The 19,583-nt window shown below is 44.1% G+C and overlaps 1 protein-coding gene across 4 annotated transcripts in view; it reads left to right on the forward strand.

Moving 5' to 3' along the window:
• Positions 1 to 648: 648 nt before the first annotated feature.
• Positions 649 to 19,583, forward strand: part of GCNT1 (glucosaminyl (N-acetyl) transferase 1) — a 42,175-nt gene continuing 23,240 nt past the window's right edge. For 2 of the 4 annotated variants that reach the window (XM_065530723.2, XM_005581957.5), the window contains exons 1-2: positions 649 to 736; positions 1,493 to 1,610. The gene's annotated coding sequence lies outside the window, so the exon portion shown is untranslated. The remainder of the gene's footprint in view (positions 737 to 1,492; positions 1,611 to 19,583) is intronic. The other 2 variants (XM_045373095.3, XM_005581955.5) reach the window with 1 other exon arrangement.

Genomic DNA, 19,583 nt, shown 5'->3' on the forward strand with positions numbered 1-19,583 from the left:
ATTCCTCTTGTTGCAAAGAGAACTGTGGCAACTTTCATAACTGACTCAAAGCTCTGTGCTATAAGGGCGGGGAAGGTTTTATCCTACTTTCCACAGCACGGTGGATTGTTCCAGTTTAATTTGATCTTAATTTTTATGTGGAAATACACATGAATGTAATGAGTTCTTAAACGCTAAATTTAGGAAGCCAGGTTCATTAGGGGAAAGAAAAGAAACACCTACATGGTTATCTCTAAACTTTACATATCAAGAAGCTTGGGATTTAATTATATTGTTTTCCTAGAACATATTTTCATATTTAAAATCAGAAAAGGCAGCATTTCTCGAGTTTCCTGCTTTCGAGGAAGGGAGGCATAAAATATTTAAAAAGACGCCGCTCACACACATAGCTCTACGAATCAGAGCACAGTGAGGAAGAGGAGCGAGGAAGCACTGGGACCGCAGCGCTCCTCCAAGACCACGTCAGTGCCCAGAGGGCGCCCTCGCCTCGAGGCGGGCACCGCGAGTCCACAGCAAGTCTCCAGCCCCGCGCCCGCGCAGGTGGGCGAGGCGGGGACGTGATGGGCGGGGCCTAGAAAGGCGGGGCCTTTGGGGGCGGCCCCGGGGCGGGCCCCGCCGGTGCGAGGGCTGCAGGCGCAGCTCCGGAGCGTCTAAAGCGCGGCGCGGGGCAGGATCTTGCTGGACCAGGAGCGGCAGCGCATCCTCCTGCGACTCCGGGGCCAGGCGCCCACTCCAGGTAACCGACTCCCCATCGTGTTCCCCTGCTCGGCCGTCCAGCGGTGGGGGAGGGCAGAGAAGGATGGGTGGGAGGGAGCCGGCTCTCAGCCAGTACCCCTTGGCCCCGGGCGGGCTGGGCTGTGCCGCTCAGGAAGAAGCAGAACCCGGGTGCGCCCGGTACCGGGATGGAGCGGCGCGTCCTCCTTCCACCCTCATTTTCCGTCCGCTCAGTGGGGCTGGGACGCCGATGCCCCGTGTCCCCCGAAAGTCACTTTCTAGCCTCTTGACCCTGGTCAGTGTGGCTTAGACGTCGGAGGGATTGGCTGCGGGCGTGGATAGGCAGGGGACGAAAAGACTCGCTGCCATCCCTTGGGTGCCAGGGGCTTAACTTCATTTAACTTCATTGAATCCTAACCCCAGCCCGGCTTAGAGGCACTTTCACCCCTACTTTACTGATAAAGAGGCCAACGCTAGGATAATAAATGACACGCCCTAGAGCAAACTGTTACTAATAGAAAAAGAGACGTTAGTTTAGGGGCTCCGAAGCCTCTCTCCTTTCCTGCTCCCTCGCTTTCTTTCTTCTCGCGGCAGTCTAGGAAACTCGCGCGCAGTGTCTATTACGAAAACAAGTGATTGGTCTTAAACGCATTTTACCCCCTCCTAGGTTTCTCTTTCCTCTTCTTTTAAAGTATCTCAGGCAGATTCCTACAAGTTTTGGTTATTAGGTTTTTGAAATGCAAGAAGCCCTTGCTCACTGCTTCTTTTCTCCTGGCAGCGCTTTCTGCGCAGCACAGGCACCCTCGCCTGTCACGCCTCCCTCTCCTCTTCCCGTCTCCCAGCGTGGATGAGGGCGCTTGCAGATCCCGGCTGGGGCACTGGCCGCCTAGGCCGAGGTAGGTTCTGTAGGCACCTGGCATGCTGTAGATGCATATAAACGTTGCCCTGTACACCCTTTGCCTTGTTATTTCTTTCTGCAGAAAAGAGAGTCGTTTTTTTACACATAATGGGGCAAGAGGCCAATTGGGAGGATATATGGTGTTCAAAGAAAGCCATGGTGCCTTGAGATGAGAATGCGGCCACAGCTTTTTGTGGGCTGAATTTGATGGGTGGGAGGTGAGAGACGTGGTCTGGAAGTTGTCTCTTCGTCTGGCATTCTGCCCCCCTTCCAGAGCTGTTCTGAAAGGCCGGTTTGTTTTATAGAGGGGAGGAGGAGGGGTTAATAGTTTTTAAAGATCAGTGTAAATTACCTGCTAGGAGCTTAGGCAATTCCAGGCAGGCCCCCCTGCTGGAGGCTTTGGTAACAGATTTCAGTTCTGGCAGGGAGGAAAACTCAGACTGTGTAGATACCTGCTTTTTCTTAAAGGAATTTTTTTCAGGCCTTTAAAATGGTACTATCGGGAAACTGATTTCTTAGAAATGACAAACTCCTTTAGTTTTGAATACAATATACCAAACTGTGAATTTACTTTAAAAAAGTGTTTTATTGGCCGAGAGGTTGATATTTTTTCCATTTCATGACGAGGGTTTGACGGTCACTGCCACCTCCTCTGTCCGTCCTTCAGCTTGGCCCTGTAAAGGACCTCCTTAGCCTTGGCCCCAAGTTTGTACTAGATTCTGTCCTTCATTAATTATAGTTCATTCTTGATTAATGATAGCAATGCTTCCACTCACTTTTTAAGGAGTTACTCCTTTTCCATTTGTGATCGAATTGCTTAACCGTAAGAAAAACGTTTTTCCCTAAAACTGGGATCACAAAATCCACTTTATCCATGTGGACTAAACAGGCAATGCACGAGAGTGCTTGAGTGGGCCCAGGTGACTGCAGAGGAACCTGCTAAATCTGGGTGGATAGTGACCATTTCCACCTAGTATCCATGCAGGAATTCCCATGAAGCCATGCAGTGTAGGCAGCTCTTCCTTTTTTTTTTTTTTTTTTCCATGAATAGCTGAGAACTTTTACTTAAAAATAAAAAATGTAAAGCCTGATTTTAAATATTGGCTCGTATTTTTTCCTTTTTAAAACACAGAGAGGGCCAGGCGCAGTGGCTCACACCTGTAACCCCAGCACTTTGGGAGGCTGAGGAGGGTGGATCACGAGGTCAGGAGTTCAAGACCAGCCTGGCCAAGATGGTGAAACCGTGTCTCTACTAAAAATTCCAAAATTAGCTGGGTATGGTGGCTGGGCGCCTGTAATCCCAGCTACTCAGGAGGCTGAAACAGAGAATTGTTTGAACCTGGGAGGTGGAGGTTGCAGTGAACCAAGATTGCGCCACTGCACTCCAGCCTGGGTGACAGAGTGAGACTCTGTCTCAAAAGGAAAACAAACAAAAAAAACAACAAAAAAAACAACAGACCACACACAAAGAGGCTGGGCATGGTGGCTCATACCTGTAATCCCAGCATTTTGGGAAGTCAAGGCAGGTGGATCACTTGAGGTCAGGAGTTCGAGACCAGCCTGACCAACATGGCAAAACCCCATCTCTACAAAAACAAAAATCAGCCAGGTGTGATGGTGGGCACCTGTAATCCCAGCTACTCAGGAGGCTGAGGCAGGATAATCGCTTGAACCCGGGAGGTGGAGGTTGGGATGAGCAGGGATTGTGCCACTACACTCAAGCCTGGACGACAGAGTGAAACTCCATCTTAAAACAAAAAACTCACGAAGAATAAAATCAAACTTGTTTCATGCATCATCTGTTTGCAAAGTTCTGCCTTAAAAACTGCTAATGTACACGGTGATTATATTCACTGAGGAATGGAAAATTCTGAACTATGATGTAGATATTATATATTTTTCATGAAATGAAAGTGATAGAAAACAGAAATTACTACTGGAAATGTCGATGGTCAAATTCTGTTTTCTATGAAGTGTGTGGTATTTCAGCTATACTGTATATATATATATATATATATATATATATATTTTTTTTAATAGAGCCAACCAAGGACTCTTGTCACTATTTTTATTTATTCTAATGAGAAATGTATTCATGGTTCCAGGTCAGTATGTCAAATGTCTAACTCCCTGTCTTAAAAAGGGAGTTCCCAAATGACTGTTCATATAACCAGATGTGTTTCTTGTGGAGACTGTCTGTATTCTTGGCTTTGTCACTGGATTTGTGGCTTAGTGCTGTCACGTTTCCTATCTGAGGCAAATGCCATGTATTAGTTTAAACCAGCCTTTCTCAGTTGTGACACTTTTGACATTTTTGGCCAGATAAGTTTTGTTGTGGGGGCTGTCCTGTGCATCGCAGATGTTTAGCAGTGTCTCTGGCCTCTACCTATCAAATAAATGCCAGTGCACCCTCCCTGCAGTTAAACGACCCCAAATGTCTCCAGACATAGGCAAATGTTCCCTGGAGAACAAAGTCATTTTTGGTTGAGGAACAAAATGAACCTGTATTTAAGATGGTCTAAACGTTTCTGAGATGGTCTAAACATTTATAAGCTTAACAATTAACTTCAGACTCTTCATGACTAGAGAAGCTATTTGTAGATTTAAACGTCTGACGTTTTTGAAACGTCTTTATCATAAAGATAACTAAATCAGTGTTCTTTGTGAATGGCCAATGTGTCCTGCCGGTTTCTTTTCTTTTTTTTTTTTTCTTTTTCCTACTCTGAGAAGCATGCCTTGCCAGTTTCCATCTCCAAAGAAATTTCAAGTGTTCAGTGCATTTGTTAAATTTAATAAAGTTTTAAAAGTTGGAAATGAACAAGGAATTCTACGGTAGTTTTACGTAGAATTTAGTTTTCAGAAAAATTAACCTCTGTTTAGCTAACAGCAATAAAACGAAGACTGCTGTGTATCTCTGTAATGTAAAAAATCTCAACTTTCTCAAAGGGAGCGCTACATAATGTATGGTATAATTTATATCAGAAGAAAACATGTCCTAGAAATGTAACCCTCTTTATTAGGACTTACATGTGTTCAGGGAGGTTAAAAACAGCCTTGATTATAGAGGATGCCTCCTTAGCTGGGGATTAGCTATCCACTGGTCCCTTCCAGAAATCAAACTAATTTGTAAAACTCAGGACTGGCTACATAAGTTGGGGGCCCCTTGTTAAAAAAATTAAGAATTTGAACATGGTGACCACAGAGCATTAAACCAAGCACAGGGTCCAGTGTGACTGCATTGGTTTCCCCCCCCCCGCCCCCCCGGTGAGCTAGCCCTGGTGAAACTCTTTATTTATAGCTTACAGTAGGGTTGTGATCACAAATGCAAATCTAAACCGTGAAATGTTACTGCTGCCACTAGGCACCTGGAGTTTCTGCTTCCTTGATTGTTCTTCTGTTTCCAATGAGAAGTCTGCGTGTATTTGGTCATCAATGCAATAATGTTACTAAGAAATCCTCCTGTGATTGATTTTTCCTTTGCTAAAGAGGTAGCCAAATTTTTGTTCATTAGAGTCATGGGTACTGGAGCAACCTATTTATTCAGGCATTCATTGAACAACTATTTACTGAGCATCTGTTAGATGCCCGGCATTGCTCGCTCCTGGGCCACAGCTGTGAACGAGATGGAGGGTCCCTGCCTTTATGAGCTTATGAGCTTATGAGACAAACACATAGTCACACCGGCTCAGGCTATCACAATCCTAAGGGGTACTTAGGAAAGCACAGGGCGTTAGGGGAGCATGTGACCCTGAGACCTAACCTGGTTTAAGGGAGAGAGACTGTTCAGGGAAGGCCTGCTTAAAAAATGATATTTAAAATAAGGCCTGGGAGCAGGCATGGTGGCTCATACCTGTGATCCCAGCACTTTGGGAAGCTGAGATGGGAGAATCGCGTGAGGCCAGGAGTTCGAGACCAGCCAGGTCAACATAGCGAGACTCCCATCTCTTTTTTTTTTTTTTTTTTTGTGAAAAATAAAATTTTTTTTTAAAAAGCTGAAAGATTAGTAGGAGTTAGTGAAGTACATTAGGGGATAAACTTACAGGCTGAAAGAGTTGAGATCAAGAGGAAAATATGTCTGGGGATGAGGCCTCTTGGGTCATTCTTAGGATTTTGGACTTTAATGTCAGCATAGTGGAAACCCACTTTTTGTTTGTTTGTTTCAGACAGGGTCTCACTCTGTTGCCCAGGTTGGAATGCCGTGGCACGATCTTGGCTCACTGCAGCCTCTGCCTCCCAGGCTTAGGTGATCCTCCCACCTCAGCCTCCTGAGTAGCTGAGACTACAGGCACACTACTGACTACTGGCCACTAAAGGGTTTTTGATTTGAGGTTGTTCTTTTCTGTTGAAGACAGTGTCTCACTTTGTTGTCCAGGTTGGAGTGCAGTGGCTATTCACAGCTGTGATCATAGCACGCTTCAGTTGAACTCCTAGGCTCAAGTGATCCTCCCACTTCAGCCTCTCAAGTAGTTGAGACTACAGGCATGGGCTACCATATCTGACTAGAAGTAGTTTTATTTTAGACCCGGCAAGCCCCGATTCCTTTATGTTTTCTCTAGATTCTACTAAAAATATTGAATATACTTCTTTAGTTCATCTCTCTCACATTTTCTCAAAGGCAGGTACTAGGCCAGGTAGCACTTCTACATTCTTCCTAGAAATGTTCTTAGGCAGATCCCTGATATGATGAAATATCCTCTCAAATTTCCATGTTAGAGCAGGCAGTAGGGTTGCCCACATTCCTCCAGTTCATTTTCTCCAATTTCCAATGAGATTTTTTGTTGTTGTTTTTGAGACAGTCTTGCTATGTTGCTTGGACTGGAGTGCGGTGGCTATCATAGCACACTGCTGTCAAACTCCTGGGCTCAAGTGATCCTCCTGCCTAAGCCTCCCTCGTAGCTGCAACTACAGGCAAGCACTGCTGTGCCTGACTCTGATTTGAGGTGTTTTTTTTTGGTTTTTTTTTAAGACGGAGTCTTGCACTGTCACCCAGACTGGAGTGCAGTGGCGCAATCTCGGCTCACGGCAACCTCTGCCCCAAGTAGCTGGAATTAAAGATGCGCGTCACCACACCCAGATAATTTTTGTATTTTTAGTAGAGACGGGGTTTCAGCATATTGGCCAGGCTGGTCTTGAACTCCTGACCTCAAGAGATCCTATCGCCTCAGCCTCCCAAAGTCCTGGGATTACAGGTGTGAGCCACCGTGCCGGGCCTAATTTGAGTTTGTAAAATGATTGCTGTTTGCTATGTAGAGAATAGTTTAGAGAGGTAGGTCCTGCTGGCACGTATGGTGTCTTTGTGCAAACGCAAGAAAGGCTTCTATTCTGTGTGGACCAGTTAGAAAAAATGCAGCACTGTGTCCCAGCTGGGCCAGGTCAAAAGGCTTTAGCCCCCTGAGCCAGACTTGTGCAGGCACAGCCTGTGTGATCATGTGGCCACCCTGGGGAAGAGGAGGGTGGATGTGAACAAACAGTGCTTTTGCAGTCACCCAGGGATGGTGTAGCAGCACTGGATAAAGCTTAATGACAGGGAGGGATTGAGATGGAGTGAGATTGGGTTTGTAGTGAAAATCAGCAAGAAGGCGGTGATTATTTGGAGATGGTTGATGGAGAGGGAGGTAACAAGGTTGATTCAGAAGTTTCTGGCATAAACAACTGAGTAGGATGGGATGGTGGAACCATTATGATGATTGAGAACACGGGAGGAGGAGCGGGTTGGCACGAGGTGTGGGAGGGAAGATAATGCCTTTTTGGATGTGTGCTTTGTTTGTGAGACATCCAAGTAAAGACAAGGAGTAGACAGTTGCTACTCCTGAAAGAGATCTGGGGTGGAGATACGTGTTTGGGAGCTGTTGCATATAAGTAATTACTGCATAAAAAGCACTCATCCAAAGAGGGTGTAGAATGAGAAGAGAAAAGGGCTGGACCCATAGAGCCCATAGAGTTTGATCACTGTATTTGGTAGAAGAAGAGAGGCCTGTTGTTAAGGGTACTGAGAAGTGTGATATTCATGCGGGGCAGGGAGGAAATGAAGGGTCTGTGATGTTTTTGTTTTGTTTTGTTTCAGATTGAGATGGGAGAAATTTAAACATGCTCTAATGCTACTGGGATTTTGTTTGTTTGTTTTGTTTTTGGCAGGATCTCTTTCTGTTGCCCAGGCTGGAGTGCAGTGGCACAATCTTAGCTCACTGCAACCTCCACCCCCTGGGGCTCATGCTATCCTCCCATCTCAGCCTTCAAGTAGCACCAAGGGTGCACAGCACTATGGCTGGCTAATTTTTGTATTTTTTTTCTAGAGATGGGTCTCACCGTCTGTGTTGTCCAGGCTGGTCTCAAATTCCTGAGCTAAAGCAATCTGCCCACCTTGGCTTCCCGAAGTGTGGGATTATAGGCATGATCCACTGTGTCTGGCCACTACTGGGAATTTTCTGGTAGAGAGGAAGAGCCTAAAGATGCAGGAGGGTGAAATAAATGATAGGACCAGTTTTCAGAGAAGGTGAGAACACAGTGCAGAAATTGTTCTCTGATGGAAGGAGGGAGGGAGAGGATGGATAAAGATGCTTTAGATTTTGGGACCAGGATCGTGAGGACTTTTTTCTGAAGGAAGTGGCAAAACTATTGGCTGAGTTTGGGGTGTGTCTGTGTGTGCAGTCAGATATTTCTTCAACCAGCATTTAGTAAGCATTCTCTAGTGCCAAGCTTTGTGTTTGGCTCCCTGGAAAGTATTATGAATGACGATTGCCTTGAAGCTTGGCCCTGTCTGTTCACCTGAAATAGCCTTGCACCGCTTTTTCTGCAAATTGCTTCCTACCTTTGACCTTACACGCTTGATAACTAAAGGCAGTAAATGCTCAGTTGATCTTTTTTTTTTTTTTTTTTTTTTTTGAGATGGAGTCTTGCTCTGTCACCCAGGCCGGAGTGCACTGGTGTGATCTCTGCTCACTGCAAGCTCTGCCTCCCAGGTTCACGTCATTCTCCTGCCTCAGCCTCCTGAGTAGCTGGGACTATAGGCGCCCGCCACCACGCCCGGCTAATTTTTTGTATTTTTAGTAGAGACAGGGTTTCACCGTGTTAGCCAGGATGGTCTCGATCTCCTGACCTCATTATCCGCCCGCCTTGGCCTCCCAAAGTGCTGGGATTACAGGCGTGAGCCACCGCCTCAGCTGATCTTCTGATGGGCATCAAAGCCACTAGGGGTGACGGTCCTGGAGGGGAGGGACCTTTTCAACCCCCTTCCACACCATGCAGGTTCATGTCCCACGTCATGGTTCTCAGTGTTGGCTATACACTAGGAACACCTGTGGAGCTTTTAAAACAATCTGACACCCAGGTCAAACTCTATACCAATTCCATCAAATATCTGGTAGGGGGACTCAGTTATTGGTCCTTTTTGAAAGCTCCCTTGCGGTTCCAGTGTACAAACCAGATTGAGAGCTACTTGCCTGTTGAGTGGCCCTGAGTCCAGTTAAAGCCACTCTGCTGTGTTGAGCTCCAGTCCCTGCTGCCTGGAGTTTACAGCATTTGTCAGTTGTGTGGGACAGAAAATAAGGCTAAGACCAATTGTGCAGGACAGAAAACAAGGTTGAGATCATATTGGTATCCAGAGCAGGAAGCGAATGACAGTCCTTTGGGGGTGTTGAAAGGAAGTGTAAGAACTTCTATTTACAATTTTATAAGCATTTAAGGTCAGGAGTGCCAGTGGGCCCTCCTTCAGTTGTTTTTTTTGTTTGTTTTTTTTTTTTTTGAGACAGTCTTGCTCTGTTGCCCAGGCTGGAGTGCAGTGGCACAATCTCAGCTCATTGCAACCTCCGCTTCTCAGGTTCAAGCGATTGTCCTGTCTCAGCCTCCTGAGTAGCTGGGATTACAGGCGCGTGCCACTGTGCCTGGCTAATTTTTGTGTTTTTAGTAGAGACAGGGTTTCACCATGTTGACCAGGCTGGTCTCGAACTCCTCACCTCAGGTGATCCACCTGCCTGGGCCTCCCGAAGTGCTGGGATTATAGGTGTGAGCCACCGCGTGCGGATCCTCCTTCAGTCCTGTGTCCTGTATGGTGAATGTGATTCCTTAATCTAAGGTGGATAGGAGACAGGGATTCCTTGCCTAGCTGGAGCCCTGCTCACCTGGCTATCAAGCATACTGCGAGATGTTGCAAGTTAGGAGCTATAGGGTGTCATCGAGTTGTTTAACTTTAGAAACACAAAGCCTTTAAATTAGAGCATCTCTCAACCTAGACTTGTCCCTGAGCCGGTGATAGGTATACTGAGATACTGCATTTCTCTCAGCCCTCTCCCTTCAGCCAAGACAGCTGAAACTGAAGTTCAGTGGTTGCCTTTTGGTATATATGTCATGGCATGAGAAAGAATCATTGCTTTAGTCTGTAGAAGCTTTGTCATCCTTTGCCATGCCCTGGGGAGGGAGCAGGGCCATCCTTTGCACCCATCAGAGCATTCCTAGTTCTCTTGTTGCCAGATGTGTAAGAGTGGTTGAGCTTACAGGTGTCTGCATCTCTCTTTAGCAGAAAGATGGGGTTTCAAATGTGTTGCCTCTTTCCAACTTTGCTATACCTATCAGTAGTCAGATATTTTGGGGAGAAGGGAAAAATCCAAGGTAAACGTGAGGGTCTTACAGTGAATTACTTTTCAAAATAAATTTCTGCTACCGAGAGGCATTTGGGAAGTGGCTATGTGGAGATGTTTTCATTGTAATGTGAACATATTGCCAAAAAATATTGTACATTTGTGAGTTACCAAAGCTCTCAAAGGAAAAAAAAATTAAAAACTGGGAAATAGAATTGTGTAACTACTTTAAGTGAAAAGTATCAATGAGTTTTTAATCCATTTGTTAATTTTATAGGGTACCTGCAGACTATTTTTATTAGTCTTTACAATTGATTGAAACCCACTGGGTGAATTTCACCAAAAACCTATGTGATTGGTGGACGGAGGAAACTAAGTGTCAAGATTTAGGTAGCAGAACCAGGAATGCACTACTGTAATTGAAGTAATAGGTTTTATTGCATCTTCCAAGTTTTTGTATTATGATACATGTAATTTATTAGTACAGTAGTGAGAGACAGGTCTAGCTGGATTTCCTAGGCCCACTAAGAATCCCTAAGCCTAGCTGGGAAGGTGACCGCATCCATCTTTAAACACGGGGCTTGTGACTTAGCTCACACCCGACCAATCAGGTAGGAAAGAAAACTTGCTAAAATGCTAATTAGGCAAAAACAGGAGGTAAAGAAGTAGCCAGTCATCTATCTCCTGAGAGCATAGCAGGAGGGACAATGATTGGGATATAAACCCAGGCATTTGAGCCGGCTACCCTCTTTGGGCCCCCTCCCTTTGTGTGGGAGCTCTGTTTTCACTCTATTATCTTGCAATTGCACTCTCTTCTGGTCCGTGTTACGGCTTGAGCTGAACTTTCACTCGCCATCCACCACTGCTGTTTGCTGCCATCGTAGATGCGCCGCTGACTTCCATCCTTCCAGATCCGACAGGGTGTCCGCTGTGCTCCTGATCCAGGGAGGCACCCATTGCCACTCCTAATTGGCCTAAAGCTTGCCATTGTTCCTGCACGGCTAAGTGCCTGGGTTCGTCCTAATCGAGCTGAACACTAGTCACTGGGTTCCACAGTTCTCTTCCATGACCCACAGCTTCTAATAGAGCTATAACACTCACCACATGGCCCAAGATTCCATTCCTTGGAATCCGTGAGGCCAAGAACCCCAGGTCAGAGAACACAAGACTTGCCGCCATTTTGGAAGCACCCCCCACCATCTTGGGAGCTCTGGGAGGAAGGACCCCCCAGGAACAGTAGTATACACATATAATTTTTAAATAAACATATTAAGGATACTCTTAGGGTCTATACTAAGAAATTTTACATGCTTGTCATGAAAAACTTTGAATCAAAGTCCTGGGTATGTGTATATGACTTTGACTCTAAGTCAAGTGTAAATGTAACTATATAGATATGCCATGTATATAATGTAAATGAAATATATACATATATTTATATAGTAGTCTGAGAACTCGCTGGCTAGTGAACTTTAAAACAGCCTCTTTCTCATGATATACCACTCCAGTTTATCCAGTGGAAAAGAAAATTACTGCTGGATTAAAAGTAATTGCTCAGGCTGGGTGTGGTAGCTCATGCCCGTAATTTCAGCACTCTGGGAGGCCAAGGCAGGCAGATCGCTTGAGCCCAGGAGTTCGAGACCAGCCTGGGCAACATGGTAAAACTCCATCTCTACATAAAAATACAGAAATTAGCTGGGTGTGGTGGTGTGTGTCTGTAGTCCCAGCTACTCAGGAGGCTGAGGTGGGAGGACTGCTTGAGCCCAGGAGTCGAGGCTGTGGTGAACCGTGATTGGGCCACTACATTCAAGCCTGGGTGACAGAGCGAGACCCTGTCTCAAAAAAAAAAGTGCTCAAACTGAAGAGTGATAAATATGTTGTATACATGTCTTGTTTCTCTTGAAATGTGTATATTTTATCATTCCATAATGTATACATATATCAAAATATCACATTATCCCCCATAAATATACACAATTATTATTTGTCAATTAAAAATTAATTTTTTTTTAAAGAAGCCACTTAATGTAGAATTTGCAGTAGTCTTCTGGTTGGTGCAGGATTCAGCAGGGGTCAAGTAATCAAGAATTTCCTGAAATCAGCAGCTGGACCCAGGAATGCGCTTAGGACACTATCCCAGACTTTGGGGCTGGCCAGGCTTGTTTGTCCTCTTCATGTAAATGTAGAACTTGCCTCTGAAATATCCCTAATCCTTTCATATAGGTGGAGCCTCCTGATCTCATCCGTTGTCTACACATTTCTCACATCTGTTATGCTAACTAACCCAGTCCTTGTATTCACCTAGGAGGATCTGGTTCTCACACTACTTATGCTAATTAACAAAACCTCTGGTTTGCAATTAAAAAGCCTGAAGCACACGCTATATCTGCTGCTGGAGTATGGCCATCCCAGGAATGTGCCCCTGCCTAGGGCGCTTAACTTCCACAAACCCCAGGGTATAGATAAAAACCCATGCATGTATGTCTCACTGCTACGCAGAAGTGTTTTTCAAGTCAGTAATAGACAACCCACCAATTTTGTTGTTGATTACTTGTGTCAGAAAACTTATGAGTTCCCTGAAAATAAGAGGCATGGCTATAAAAATACAGGATGTAAAAAAAAAAAATGTATAAGTGGAAATTAGTACCTTTAACATAAGTGTTTTCCAAAGACATTTCTGACCATTTTGAGGCATGTCCTCTGTGCTGTATTCTCCTATTAGGAAAGAGACCAGTTTTTGATGGTAGATATGATTTTGCAGCATATCAGAAGTTAGCACTATGAGGTAGATTGGTCATGCTCGGTAATATTATTTTGGGTCAAAATAAGATGTAAATTTTTTTTTTTCCCTTTTTTTTTTTTTGAGACCGGTCTCACTTTGTTGCCCAGGCTGGAGTGCAGTGGCACGATCACGGCTCACTGCAGCCTCCCCCGAGTCAGCTCAGCTGACTCCCACATCAGCCTCCCGTAAATATTTTCTAAAAATGGACCAGGGGCTGGGCATGGTGGCTCACGCCTGTAATGCCAGCACTTTGGCAGACTGAGGCTGGCAGCTCACTTGAGGTCAGGAGTTCAAGACCAGCCTGGCCAACATGATGAAACCTTGTCCCTGCTAAAAATAAAACAAAAATAGCTGGGTGTGGTGGCATTTGCCTGTAATTCCAGCTACTCAGGAGGCTGAGGTGGGAGAATCACTTGAACCCGAACCTGGGAGGCGGAGGATGCAGTGAGTCAAGATCGCGCCTCTGTATTCCAGCCTGGGCAACAGAGCGAGACTTTGTCTCAAAGAAAAAAAGGAAATGAGAAAAGAGAATGTGTGACTGACACCACAGAGAAATGTCAGATGTCTCTTTTGGGGTTCTGTGGGTGCCCCTCCCTCCCAAAAAAGTAGAATTGAGTGAAGGGACTGCAGCAGAGCGTGAAGGAAACATACCCACAAGGGTGAAGCTGCAGGCTCTGGTTAAAGGCAGCTTTCCACTAGATCTTGACCCTTAGAAAAGCCACTTATGCCCCAGGGCCTCAGCTTTTTCCTGAGTTACAGAGGAGGATGCAACTTGGGGCTAGATGGACTTTTTTGTTATGGACTTACAATATGCTCTTAAGTTTTCTTTGTCATGTAAGTTTGAGAAATGCTGAATACCATGTCTGTCTTTAAATATTTACAGCAGACATGACTGTCTTAAGGGCTAAGAAATAAGGAGCCAAACCAGCAGCAGAGAATCTTGTCTTGTCTTTTCTTTTTCTCTCTTTGAGATGGAGTCTCGCTCTGTCGCCCAGGCTGGAGTGCAATGGCATGATCTCAGCTCACTGCAACTTCCGCCTCCCGGATTCAAGCAATTCCCCTGCCTCATCCTTCAGAGTAGCTGGGATTACAGGCGCCCACCACCGTGGCTGGCTAATTTTTGTGTTTTTAGTAGAGACGGGGTTTCACCATGTTGGCCAGGGTGGTCTAGAACTCCTGACCTCAGATGATTTGCCCACCTTGGCCTCCTAAAGTGCTGGGATTACAGGTGTGAGCCACCGTGCCCTGCCACACTTGTCTGTCTTTATGCCTTTGTTTCTTGTAATTTATGGGACCACAGACTCCACCCCTATCCTGAAGACCTAGTAATTGCTCCCAGAGCTGCTGTTTCCAGCAACACTAGATGCTTCCTAAAGTTTCTTTCAGCTCTACAATGGATGCATTGTTCTAAAAATAGTTTGTAACTATATTGACCAAGCCTATAATTTCCCCCAGAAATCTCAGCAAATAACCACTATGTGAATTCCTGGAGAGCAGGGAGTACGTGTTATTTATGGGGAGTATTTTTCTCCCCAGAGCCTAGGAATCTGTTTTGTGTAATATATTCTCAGTATGGAATTGAGTTGAGTGTATTGAAGTATTTGTTAGTAAACCTGAAATACGGATTTTCATTTCTGAAGTCTGAAAAAGTTACCCTTAGACATGAGCTCAGATTTGAACAAAAGTCAGAAAAGGGAAAATAATGAATAATAATACATTGCCAATATTAAGGGCTCATTATTTGTCAAATACAGTATAAACATGTTACAAGTTAGCTCACTTACTTTTTATAAAAACTCTAAGGTATATATGATCATTTCCCCAATGAAATTGTTTAAAGTTAATTTTTTTTAAAAAACAATGAAAACACTGAAGCTAGGAGAGGCTAAGTATTTGCTGAAGTTTGGGTTGGGAAATGGTAACTCCCAGGTCTCCTGCTGGGGTGGGCAGGCTGGAGAGCTGAAATCATTGCCACTGTACTTGTCTGCATCTCAGATGTAAACAAACCCAAAAGAAAATATTCAGGACTGGGCACAGTGGCTCACACCTATCATCCCAGCACTTTGGGAGGCCAAGGTGGATCACTCGAGCCCAGGAGTTCAAGACCAGCCTGGGCAACAGTGCAAGACCTTGCCTCTACAAAAAGTACAAAAATTAGCCAGGCATGGTGGCCTGTGCCTGTACTCCCAGCTATTCAGGAGGCTGAGGTAGAAGGATCGCTTTGAACCTGGGAAATCAAGACTATAATAATAGTAAGCTTTGGTTATGCCACTGCACTCTAGCCTGGGTAACAGAGTGATACCCTGTCTCAGAAAAAGAAAGGAAAGAAAAGAAAAGATTCAGCCACTGGTAATCAAATCACAAAATGAAACCTTGATGATGTACCATTTTATAGTTGCAATATCGGCAAAAATAATTATACAGTATATATGCAGTCATTTAACATTATATGTAATTAAAATGTATAGTAAATTTAGAGCAAATGGTATCCAGATGTTACCAGGGACAGTATAAGTATGGTTTATTTGGAAGGCAGACAAGAGGCATAGAAACTTACAAGTAGTGACCTAAAATCCTTACTCCTAGGAATTCCAAGGAAATCCTTTAAAAGCAAAGAGAAAACAAAGCTATGAATATACAAAGCTATTCATAGTTCATGTTTATAACAGTGTAATTTGGAAATACCCTTAATATCCAACCAGAAGACGAACTAATTGTGACAAAAACAAATGAAGATACTTTGATAGCCAGTAATCGAAAAAGAATAGAAACTGAAATCCCTGCTGCTATTACATCTGAGCAAAAATATGAGTGTATTGTGCAAAGGTAAGTACCAGAAGAGAACGGGGAACGTGAACACAGAGGATGTGTCAGTGAAGTGAGATTGTCAATGGATTTTTGTTTTTGGGAAATTATATGCTTTGCAAATATATTTAATTGGAGCTTATTTTGGAGAACTGTCACCACTTTATCCCAGTTGGCAATTTTTAAAGAAAATTACTGAAGTGAACATAACAAATGCAAACATTTCAGCAGTGTTTGAATAAACATCCTCTCTCTGAAAAAGGAAGATCCTCACTGAATAGCTTTGGGTGTGTGCTTCTCACAGTTCTTCCAGTGCGTGTTTATAATATATTTATCTGGAGGCTGTTTTTTTTGTTTGCTTGTTTGTTCGTTTTCAGACGGAGTCTCACTCTGTCGCCCAGGCTGGAGTGCAGTGGCGCGATCTCGGTTCAAGAGGTTCTCCTGCCTCAGCCTCTTGAGTAGCTGGGATTACAGGTGCGTGCCACCACGCCCGGCCTTCTCTGAACGTGCTGAGGTGCAGCTCATCTCTGAATACCACATCATCTCACATACCTCTTTTCATGTCATTACAATGAGCATTACTTCGTTCTTGGCTTTAGTGCTAATTTCAAATTCAATAACTGTACCACAATATCATTTAGATGATGTGAAATGGAGAATAAAGATTGCCGCTCAGGTTTATGAAGCTGTTTAAAGACACAGTCACAGCTTAGATCACAAATAAGTCCCTGAGGCGACTCTGTTGAAGAGGTTGCTCTGATGTGTCTTAGCACTGAAGCCTTCAAAAAGAGAGTTTGTAACATTCATATCCGCAGGAAGATTTGGGAGATTTCCGAGCTCCTTGAAAGGTTAGGAGGCAGGGCAAGGTATAATTAGAAGCTGTTAATAACCGGATCCAGTGTTGTTCTTGGCCAGAAAGAGAGACTATGCTCTGTTCTCTTTGTTCCCCGGGGAGTCAGCCCTGGGCTGAGCCCTCGCCTCACCTCTTAATCCCAGTAAACTGGAGTAAATGACCATATTCAGAGCAGTGAAAGCCTGAGTTTCTTTACCTGGTAAGTGAGAATAAAAATAGCTACTGACAGGGTGGTTGTGAGAATTAAATAAGAAAAGGTATGTAAAATGCTTGGCAAAGTATTTGCTTATTATTAACAGTTTCCTAAATTCTGAGATAACTTTGTAAAAGCACCATCCATTTGATAATCATCTCTAATCATCTCTAAAGGAAGTAAAAAAAAAAAAAAAAAAAAAAAAAACCACCACCACCACAGTAATGAGCATACTTTGTGTCAGTGGGTATCAATTTTGAAAAATATCAGTGTAAGGGAAAAAATGTTCTCAGACTCGGGGAAATACAGTACATAGTAGTATTTTGCCTTATAGTTGCCCCCCGCCCCCATCACGCATCTGCTAAGGAACAGCAAAGTGCTTTATCACTTAGGAATTGGGGACCTCCTATATGAGTCCAGCTGCTTCTTTGTGCAGGTCAGGAGACCAAAGTCCAGAAAGGTGAAGATCAATCCCAAAGACAGGATGAAAGTACCACCCAGTACAGTTTGAAGCAGGTAGTTTTCTGGGTTTCTTTTTATGGTTTTGTTTGTTTGTTTGTTTTGAGACAGAGTCTTGCTCTGCCTCCCAGGCTGGAGTGCAATGGCGTGATCTCTGCTCACCGCAACCTCTGCCTCTGAGGTTCAAGCGATTCTCCTGCCTCAGCCTCCCATGTAGCTAGGACTACAGGTGCAAACCACCATGCCTGGCTTATTTTTGTCCTTTTAGTAGAGACGAGGTTTCGCCATGTTGGCCAGGCTAGTCTTGAACTCCTGACCTCAGGTGACACTCCCACCTCAGCCTCACAAAGTGCTGGGATTACAGGCCTGAGCCACTGCGTCAGGCCTGGGTTTATCTTTAGATACACATTTTAGAGTATCTAAAATCATGTTAGGCTCCCAGACAATAATTTAGAACCTGTAAGTACTGAACTTTCATTTCCTTCTCTGGAAAAGACTATGAGCTATTAAGGCATACTTAACACAAAGCATCCAAGATGCTGCCCTACATTTTTTGGGAGAAAGGAAGTGGATTTTGTAATATTTGGACATTTGTTGTTTTTTTTTTTTTTTACTTTTTGAGTTCATGCTAATTGAATAGACCCAAGGAATAGTGTGGGTAAAGGGGTGTGAGACAAGCCTAAGACTCGACAGAGGCCACTCCAAAGCACCCACATGGATAGGTTCACAGAGACAGAGTGATGTGGGATTCAGTGCTGAAGGGAGAGACGACGATAATTCCTGTTTATTGAGCATCTGCTGTGTGTACCGGTCACTGTGCTTGGCACTTTGCAGGTTACTTAAGCATCACTGACCAAATGAGATGGGTCATTACGATATCTTCATTTTTCAGATAAGGAAACTAAGGCTCAGAGAGGTTAAGCAACTTGCGGAAACCATGCATTTAGGAAGTAGCATGGGCTATGTCTTCACTTCTGTTTGACTTCACACTTCTGTTTTGCTCTGTGGCCTCCAACAGTGAATGATGTTGGATTTCAAAGAGGGGCAATCATTGTGGTTTGGGAAAGGACCATGGGAAGGGGTTGAGCTGGATTTTGAACATGTAGAGGAAATTGGGCAGAGAGTGCTTTTCATTTTTGCTAATGGTTAGCCTTCTATTTTGTCATCTGGAATAAGGATACTTACTCTGACAGTCACATTTAGCAAACTGAAAATCCAGATTTGAGAGCTACCTCTAAAAACAAGGAATCTAGAATTTGGGAACTAGCATTTCTGAGACCAAGCCATTTAGGAGCCTCACGTACTTGAAATTGGGACTGTTTAGAAAACCCAAGACGTGTGGCCCATGTGACACACAGGATGGGTGACCTCAGGGCCAAAAACCCAGGGCCACCTCATCTTTAAGAGGGGACAACATGAACTTTAATTTTCCAGTCTAAAATTTTGTTTCCATAAAACTGTGGTGTTCTATTTGGTATTATAAACTACCTACTTTTAGATTTGAGAAAAAGAAAAAAGTCCATTACTCTTTAGTGTGGAATTTCAAAGTAGACAATGAGATCTTTTATTCTCATTTTTGGTCTGCAGTGATAATGAGGTTGAAGATTGCTATTAAAAAAAAAACTGTTTTTTGTATGTATATATGTATAGATATTTCTGCACAAGCCCATCAAAGTCAGCCTCTGCAAATGAAGTCTCCTGCCTGAGAGGACAGGTTTTTATCATGTAAAAGTGAGTTTCGCTGTTACTTAGACTTTAAGCAAATTGGGTAACAGTAAAGGTGCATAGGCAGTCGGAAACACACTGACCTTTTGGAGAAAGTTGGACAACCTTTGTTCTTTTGTCTCTAAACTTTCATGACACTAAACTCAAAAAGGTTATTTTTTTTTTTCAGACAACCTGAGGTCATACCTACCTATATGCTAATATATTTTTCTTCACTGTCTTCTCTTAAGTTAATTTTTTTTTTTATTATTTACTGAGACAGAGTCTTACTCTGTCACCAGGCTGGAGTGTAGTGGTGCAATCTTAGCTCACTGAAACTTCTGCCTCCCAGGTTCAAGCGAGTCTCATGCCTCAGCGTCCCGAGTAGCTGAGACTGCAGGTGTGCACCACTACACCTGGCTAATTTTTGTATTTTTAGTAGAGACAGGGTTTCACCATGTTGGCCGGGCTGGTCTCGAAATCCTTGCCTCACGTGATCTGCCCACCTTGGCCTTCCAAAGTGCTGGGATTACAGGCATGAGCCACTGTGCCCAGCCTCTTAAGTTAATTTTAAAAAGCCTCTTCTGGGGCGGGAGCGGTGG

Source organism: Macaca fascicularis, chromosome 15 (genome assembly GCF_037993035.2).
Source record: "Macaca fascicularis isolate 582-1 chromosome 15, T2T-MFA8v1.1".
NCBI lineage: Eukaryota > Metazoa > Chordata > Mammalia > Primates > Cercopithecidae > Macaca > Macaca fascicularis.